Genomic DNA, 8,143 nt, shown 5'->3' with positions numbered 1-8,143 from the left:
TATTATTGTTATTTATAATTTGTACAATTAACCTCCCTATGGTTCGACCCCGGTCTTGCTAGGTTATTTATTACTTCGACACTCCTGCACTTGGGAGAAGACATCAATCTTTTAGTCGTGTCACTCAGACAATCTTCAATTGCTAAATTTGACATTTTGCGATACCTACTTTGAGCCAATAGTTGAAATCCTTTAAGGTTGAATAAAGTGCCAAAATTTGATACCATTAAAGAGTAAATATCCCTCTTCCAACTCTTATAAATAAGGTTGGATTCCATGCACTTAAAGGGGGGAAATCTGAAGCTAATGTTTGAAAAATGCTGCCCCTACCCCTATTTTTCTAGCCTCTTTCTCTATCATTGATCTCAACCGTCCTTTCTCCTTCTCCACTACTGTGTCCTTAGTCATCTCGACCTCAAAACCATCCCAAGCCACCAATTTAACCACTGGCAAGCCACCTTTGGATTAGGAATAGCCATTGCAAACTTCTTCCTCTTCGCCATAAATGTCTCATCTCTCTTGCTTCTATATTGTCAGATCACCCATAAACACTACCTCCAGCCTCATATTGACATTCCAACATGATCAGCCATCACTGTTGCACCAGTCAACATGCTCGTCTTCTTCTTTTTCTTCTATGGCTCACTCAACCATTACATGCAAGGAAAATAATTAACATGGTCGTTGGACCGAGCCAGCAACCATATAGGCCTGGCCTGGGCTGAACCTAGCCCTGATGGTTGGGCAGGGTCTAGTCTACTTGGAAAAAAAAAGGAAGAAGGAAGGTATGTTGGGCCGCTAATTAGGCTGAACTCATTTTGGGCCAACCCTCTCCAACCTAATTTATCTTTAATAATATAGTAGTAGTAATGATAGTAATGTAATATTATATAATAAAAAAATAAAATTCCAAGGTTATTTCAAATAATTTGTGATTTTCTTGCATGTTTTTCCAACAATTTTGCATAATATTGAGCTATATATTTACATTGCAAGATACGGATTCGATATTAAAATACCCAGTTTTTTCCAAAACTTTTCTTTTAAAAAATTTGAAAATTCAAAAAATTTTAAATTAATTTCCTCTTTGAAAAAACAAAAAAAATGTTTTATTTTCATATATACAACCAATTCTTAAAAGTTTTCTAAGCTTATATAAATAAATAAAAATATTTCTCATATTTTAAATTAATATGATATTTTTAGGTTAGGTGAGAAGTAGCAGTCTATTTTATGACTTTCAGTCGGGGTTCAGATTCGTAAAACATCCAACTATAAATTAAATGTTTACTTAGTAATGATGGTTATAATGTACCCCAACCACTCCTTGTAGATCTTTATATTGCCTTCATGAAAGATGGTCACTAAGCAACTTATAGACTATTTTGAGATCAGGTAATGAGTCAACCCTTTATGCAATGGCCTAGAACCTGCTTTTAGGATGCAAACTCCATAATAATTCATTTTGCATCCAGAAAGACCTTATCAATAATCCTGAACTTAGTAGGGTTTTTAAGCTAAAACCATAGGTTTTCCTAAAAGGAGTTTGAGATGATTAAACTGTAGGCTTTTGCTTGCACTAAACATAAAAAAGCTATAGATAAGCTCTTTGAAAAGGTTAATTCATACCCGATATGCATGTACATACATTCTCATTCATATATATACATTCATTCATTGTAAATAACATACATATACATACCAAGTTGAAATATAGATCCTTAAAAAGCTCCAATCTATAAAATCTACAACACTCTATCTTTACTAAGAAATATAAAAGACAAAGAAGGTGTTCATTGTGAAGTTTATTTTCAATAAGAGTTGAAGTATATGAAGACAGGTATAATGTCAAATTTTTAAATTTAATTTTTAATTAATGTTAACAATTATCTTTATAATTTATCAATTCATATATTTTTTATTTCATTTAATAAAATGCAAATATCATATTTTTAATAAAAAAATTTCATACATCGAAAAACATATCCACAGCATCCTAACCTTCCAAAGAAGAACTACCTGCAACATAGCCGAGTCTCCAAAGATGATTGTCTACCGAAGTCTCCTGGCTAGCATTCTCTAGTAAAGTTGAGGCATCTTTGATATTACTAATTATTTATTAGACATATTTGATATTAATAAAACTTGAGAGATTTGGTTCCAAAGATGATTGTCTACCGAAGCCTTGTATCTATTATATTACAAGCTTGCCAGTATCTTCATTCTTTATAATCATTTGCCATCACGTCAAAATCAGCTAAATCCAAGGCCTCTACGTCTCTGCAATTGTTGCAGCAGATGTCTCGGCCATAATGTGCCTCCATAAAACTTGGCGCAGGCTCTGTAAGCATTTTCTATTGGGGCCAAACTCTGTTGTTTGCTAATGCAGCTCACGCAGGCCGAATTGACTGACTGCATTGAATCTAATCCTTTTCTGCTGACGTTTCTGTTGACTTGTGAATATTGTTAGTTAGATTCATAATATAATAAAGCAACTCTGCTTTTGTCATCTTCATTCGCTTCCAATATCGATTATCATTTTGCTTCTGGCGTTTCTACATCAAAACAAAACCTTCAGTGTCTAGCTAGATATAGTTTGGAGTTTGGACTGTTACTAGCCAGGAAATATTTTCTCACGGCCACTAAGATGGACCAAAGCTGAATGTGATAAGTTTGGTTGCTTCCTCCTAATAGTGGGCTGCCTCCAGATAATTTTGCATCACCATTAAACTGCTTAACACATAAATATTGAGAATCACTCAATTCCTCGTTGTGTTGGAATGAGCAAAATTGAAGTACTGCAGAGTATAAACCTGATCAAGATTTTTGGTAAGTGAGTCTCCCTGTATGTCTAACTATGATGATGTATATACCATGGAAATCGCTGCATGTTGGAGAAAAGAACCATGACAGCTAAAGATGCGCAAAAAGCAAAACCTGACAATCAATCAGATGAAATTTCTTTTCTGTATTGTTCTGCTAAGAAAAACACAAGTTCCTTTTCATATTTGAAGCTATGCTAACCCACAATATTTACATCTATCAATCTGTTTTCTTGACAGAACCATGCTAAACTAGTGATTGACAAGGCGGCATATCACCATCCCAAATCCCAAGTTCCATCATTTGCATCTTCATGCATGCAAGTCACACACTTAAATCTCTTACTTAACGAGAAAAATAATCATACATGCATATAAATCAAACAAATATCTTCCAGAATCATGTTGAAACAATACTGAAATCAAGGATCCAATCATGATATCCAACAGTTGGAGAATCAAATGAAATCCCAAATTATTTTCTAACAGCTTTATATATGAAAATAGTCCAGGCCCCATCAATTGCTCTGCGAAATGTTCTGTGATTATTATTCTCAGGTCTTGAAATACCAGGGTATCGCACATTAGTATAAATTCATCATTTCGTCAAAATTACAATAAAAATGAATTATGCAAAAATGGTCTTCAAACAAGTTGCTGAATTCATTCTGATAGCTTTCAAATTTGTGTCATCAAGATTACAAATTACGGTTTATGGACCATTCTAATTTTCATGGAAGCTTAAAAGAAATAAACAAACTTTCACTCAGAAGTAGCTAATTAGTTCATCACCTGAAGTGCTACTCTACAGCTATCAATCACTGTACAGGAAGGAAGCTAGTTACAGCTAACCATGTGTATTATCAAATTGGAGAGCTCAAAGTTTGAATTACCCTCGAAGAAACAGACATCAAGTATATAGCTAAGAGTCCTCCTCCCAGCACCCAATCAAGCCTCATATTTCTCCTGGGTAAAACAACAAGTGCCCAAAGCAGGCCACCTACTAAAAAGCCTACTGTCTCCAATAGATATGGATCTTTTGGGATCACAACAGGTGATGGGTACGCATAACAGGCTGAGCCAACCAAAGACAATCCTAGACCAAAAAGGATGTTGAAAATGGGACCTGCATAACAGCCCGATATAGCAACTTGTGCACCTTCTGGGCCACCATTCACAGCCAAAATCAAATTTGTTATCAAATCACCAATTGAGTTTCCCCAGGAAAGAACTGTTAGTCCTAGTATAGAAGGACTAATTCCAAAAATGTACCCAAGTGAAACTAACAGGCCTACGAGTTCCTGAGCTAGAATATAACTCCATGTCACACTCATTAAGAACCCTGCTGCTAGCCAAGGAAGCAAGCACTTCTTTGGTGGACCTGAATTCTCAGTTGTTGCACATGCAAGAACCCCAAATGTCATTCCGAACATCAACCCAATTCCATTGACTATTAGGATTGTGTTGAAGGTGGCACACTCATCTTGGGCGTTCCAAAGAGCTGATAAGAGAAGCACACTCATCTTGGGCGTTCCAAAGAGCTAATAAGAGAACTGGTGCTAATGTCACTGCTGGTGCTAATGTCACTGAAGCAACCGCGGTTGGCTTGGACCATCTCTTTTCACAAACAACAGGAATTGTCAATCTCCTAGGTAAGGAAGTGGCATCTCAAGGATTCGGAGAAGGGTACTGCATGGAGCTGATAATCTTAAGCAAAAGCAACATTTGTTCATTTCTACTTCAGGACCGCATTCAAAACCACTTTCCTTCACATAATTTTGCTCCCCTTTTTCCATGTTGATTAAAATTGGTATGCTTAAATCACTTCCATTACTTGAATTATGATCCCTTTCGCTTTCATTTATACTACCATTCCAATGTACTTATGAAATGTAAACAACCATCACATAAACAATATACATCAACAAAAAACCCATAGCACCCCACATGTTGATCTTGCCATAAATCAAAATGAAAATTAAGGATGCAAGAACTAAAAGGAAGAAGCAAATATCCCTCACAAAGGCATCCCTGTTGACTCTAAATTCCTCTTGCCTCGCCAAAATGCCTAAGATTCCAACAACCACACAAGTAACAAAGGAAGCACCACCTAATACTGTATTAAAGCCAAAGTCTGATGTCCCATCACCCATAAAAGACACCACACTAGCAAAAACATCAGGGGCACCATTTCCAAGTGAAAGGAGGGTAACCCCGGCAATTGTAGGAGACAAATTCAACAGCTTAGACAAGTCTTCAAGTGAAGAACAAAAGTATTCAGAAGCTGTGTTCCCCAACAGATAGAACAATATCAGGAGCCAAAGAAAAAGAAGACAATAGCCCAAAAAAGGAAATCTTTCGAAATTGCAATAGAAAAGGTAAAGGTAGTCAATATAGCCTTGAGAGACACATGGATTATGTAATTTAAAGTAAAAGCACTTGGTTTTGTAGTCATCTAGATTAACCAATCCCTGGCAGTCTTGTTGACCATTATCCTTGAAAGGTTCAGCACTTCTCAGTACTAGAAATTCAGCAGAATTGAATTGCACAATCAAGAAAGTACATGCCACCAATAGAAAAGAGATGTTTAAGAATAAGACCCATCTCTTGTGCTCAGATAGGGAGACCATGGTACTCATCAGAAGAAACTCAAAAAAAAATAAAAATCTCTTCAACACAGAAATTTGTAACTAAGGAATAGGGTCTATGCTCCTTGACATCTAGTTTCATCTAAACCAGCATTTTAGCCAAATTTGAATGCAACAACTTTAAAGAAAGAGGTAAAGAATTTATAAGGAACCCATCAGGAAAACTTAATCAAAACCCCGACAGCTAGATTGTACTAAATCAAGGATAAAGAACTCGGTACAGGATATAGATTGATACAAGAAACTCCTTTGGTGGCTAAGATTTGGTTAAGAAATGATGACCATGAGACCAAACAACATACATAAACAACACTAACCTCTTTTGATGATGTGTGTTTGAGCAAATTCAAAAAGGAGGAAGGAATCTCCTGGTTGTTTGAGCAAATTCAAGAAGGAGGAAGGAATCTCCTGGTTTCTGGTTCCAAAGGCAAAGCAAAGAAACTGGACTGGACCACAGCAAGTAAAAGTCACGGATTTTATGCAACGTGAGAAAATCTAACTGTTCAATCATAATGACACGGTTAATGATGGACAGGTACACTTGTCTCACGATTGCAGCTTGACATCAACTGAAAAAAGAAGGAAACTTCAGTGTTTAAAAAAAACAAAAGGGAACCACAGCACATGATCCTTACTTGTATCGTCATCAAACACCATACATAGCAGCACTAAGGATTGCGATAGTTTTTTTTTTAAATTGATAATTTAATTTTTGATTTTGCAATTATAAAACTAAACTGATAGCTAATTTAAGTAAATTCATTAAGAAAATACAAGATTAAAAAATAAAGAACAAGAGTGAAATAAATAGAGAGAACGAGCAGAAAATTCAAAATTTATATAAATGTCGACTTTGATGCTACATTTCAAATGATAATATTTTTTGTACTTTCAGATTTCAAAATTTTAATTTTAGTAAAAAAATCACTTTTTTGATTTCTCAGTTCCTTGTTTTAAGAGAAAAAAAATTGTTGTATTTTAGCAATTAAAAAAAAATTATTGGTTGAACTCAATTTTAATATCTATAAATTTTATTTGATGATAAAAGTTTTATTGGGATATTCTTTAACTTTTCCATTACCTGAAAAGATAGGTTTGAAATTGAGCTTTTTTTATTTTAATTCAGGTTGATTTGAGGTATTCAAACTGAATTAATACCACTTTGATACTAGAAATAAATGTTTTAAAATCCTTAGAGTATTTTTCAAGTATTTTTGAAAAACAAAATATGGGATAAAATAGGTTTTTTTTCCATGGAAATTGGCTATCTAACTTTCTTGACACTTATAATAGCTAAAATTTAGAACAACATGTGACATATTACTTACTATTTATTTATTTTAAATGAAAAGGTAACATATCCACACTTTAAAAAAAAAAAGAATAAGTAAGTCTATGTGCATGGGCTACCCTAGGCCCACATGACTATTCTTAGGCCTTAAAGTTCTAAGTCAACCAATGGTGCATACTTGATTATTTTTTTATTGATTTTTTAAGTTTTATCCTTTATAATTGGATATTTATTGAATTTTCTTGTTGATTTTTTAAAACTTCATCATTTAATATTTTATTGATTTTTAATTCGGCAACAAAATTATTTCATTTTGATATTTATAGGTTTATTGTAATGTTAAACAAATATCCTGATATTTTGTTGGTTCTCAATTTTACAATCATTTATTTTTGTTATCATATAATTAATAAAAAATAAAAAAATAGTTGAACCCAATTGTTTTCATGAATTAAGTCATGGATTTAGCTGGTTAACTTTGAATGATTAGAAATTAAACTTTATAACTTGTTCAATTTACTCTCTATGAAGTTATTGAGATCTTAAGCAAATGCCTTGACATTGTGTTAATGCTTGATTTTACAAGTGATTATTTTTTCTTATCATACGATCAAATCAAAAATAATCTTAAAAAAATTAAACCTAATGGAGCCTATGACTTAAGTCACGGGTTTGATAAGTTAGGTTGTGAAACTCTGACCAATCTAATATGTTGTCATCTTATTATTTTTGAAAGAATATATCATCTTGAAATTTATATTTAAACCCAGATGACACGATTAAAAGATTAATATCTTCTCCCAAGTGCAAGAGTGTTGAAATAATAAATAACTCAGCAAGACCGGGGTTGAACCACAAGGAGATTAATTGTATAAATTATAGATAATAATAATACAACAACAACAATAATAATAGTAATACTACTACTAATAATAGTAATAGTAATAATAGTAGTAATAATAATAATAGTAGTAATAGTAGTAGTAGTAGTAGTAGTAATAATAAAGAAGAAGAAGTTGATAAGAACTTTAAGATGGAAGATAAATGTAAGGATTAAATAATAATAATAACAAATATTAAGATTAGAGGATCTACTAATAATATGTCAAACAAGTACAATATAAACTCTTATTATTCAATTGGAAACCATATATAAAGGAGGTTCCAATAAGATTATAAATTGTTAACATGATTACATTAGTTATCTTATTCGAATAATGTTAATACTTGTAAATGTTATCAGACATTCATGATTATAACTTATATTAATAACAAATTAAGATTAGTTATTTAACACACTTGAAAACATGAAAGTTGTAGGAAATTATCTCATCTTTCCAAGAAAAAAAAATGGAGGTCATTTAGACATATCACTCTAGATA

The 8,143-nt window shown here is 33.0% G+C and overlaps 1 long non-coding RNA gene and 1 pseudogene across 1 annotated transcript in view; both read right to left on the bottom strand.

Annotated features, from left to right (window-relative positions):
• LOC105111185 (uncharacterized) overlaps positions 1–6,054 on the bottom strand; it is a 20,294-nt gene extending 14,240 nt beyond the window's left edge. The window contains exons 1-3 of the long non-coding RNA XR_839575.1: positions 5,788–6,054; positions 2,616–2,813; positions 829–831 (exon numbers count right to left, since the gene is read on the bottom strand). This is a non-coding gene — a long non-coding RNA (uncharacterized LOC105111185). The remainder of the gene's footprint in view (positions 1–828; positions 832–2,615; positions 2,814–5,787) is intronic.
• LOC105111184 (cation/calcium exchanger 2-like) lies at positions 3,467–5,796 on the bottom strand (annotated as a pseudogene).
• Positions 6,055–8,143: the final 2,089 nt, after the last annotated feature.

This window comes from Populus euphratica, unplaced genomic scaffold (genome assembly GCF_000495115.2).
Source record: "Populus euphratica unplaced genomic scaffold, PopEup_1.0 scaffold482.1, whole genome shotgun sequence".
NCBI classification, from domain to species: Eukaryota; Viridiplantae; Streptophyta; class Magnoliopsida; order Malpighiales; family Salicaceae; genus Populus; species Populus euphratica.
Note: the sequence above shows the minus strand (reverse complement) of the source record. Positions and strands in the feature narration are given on the sequence as shown.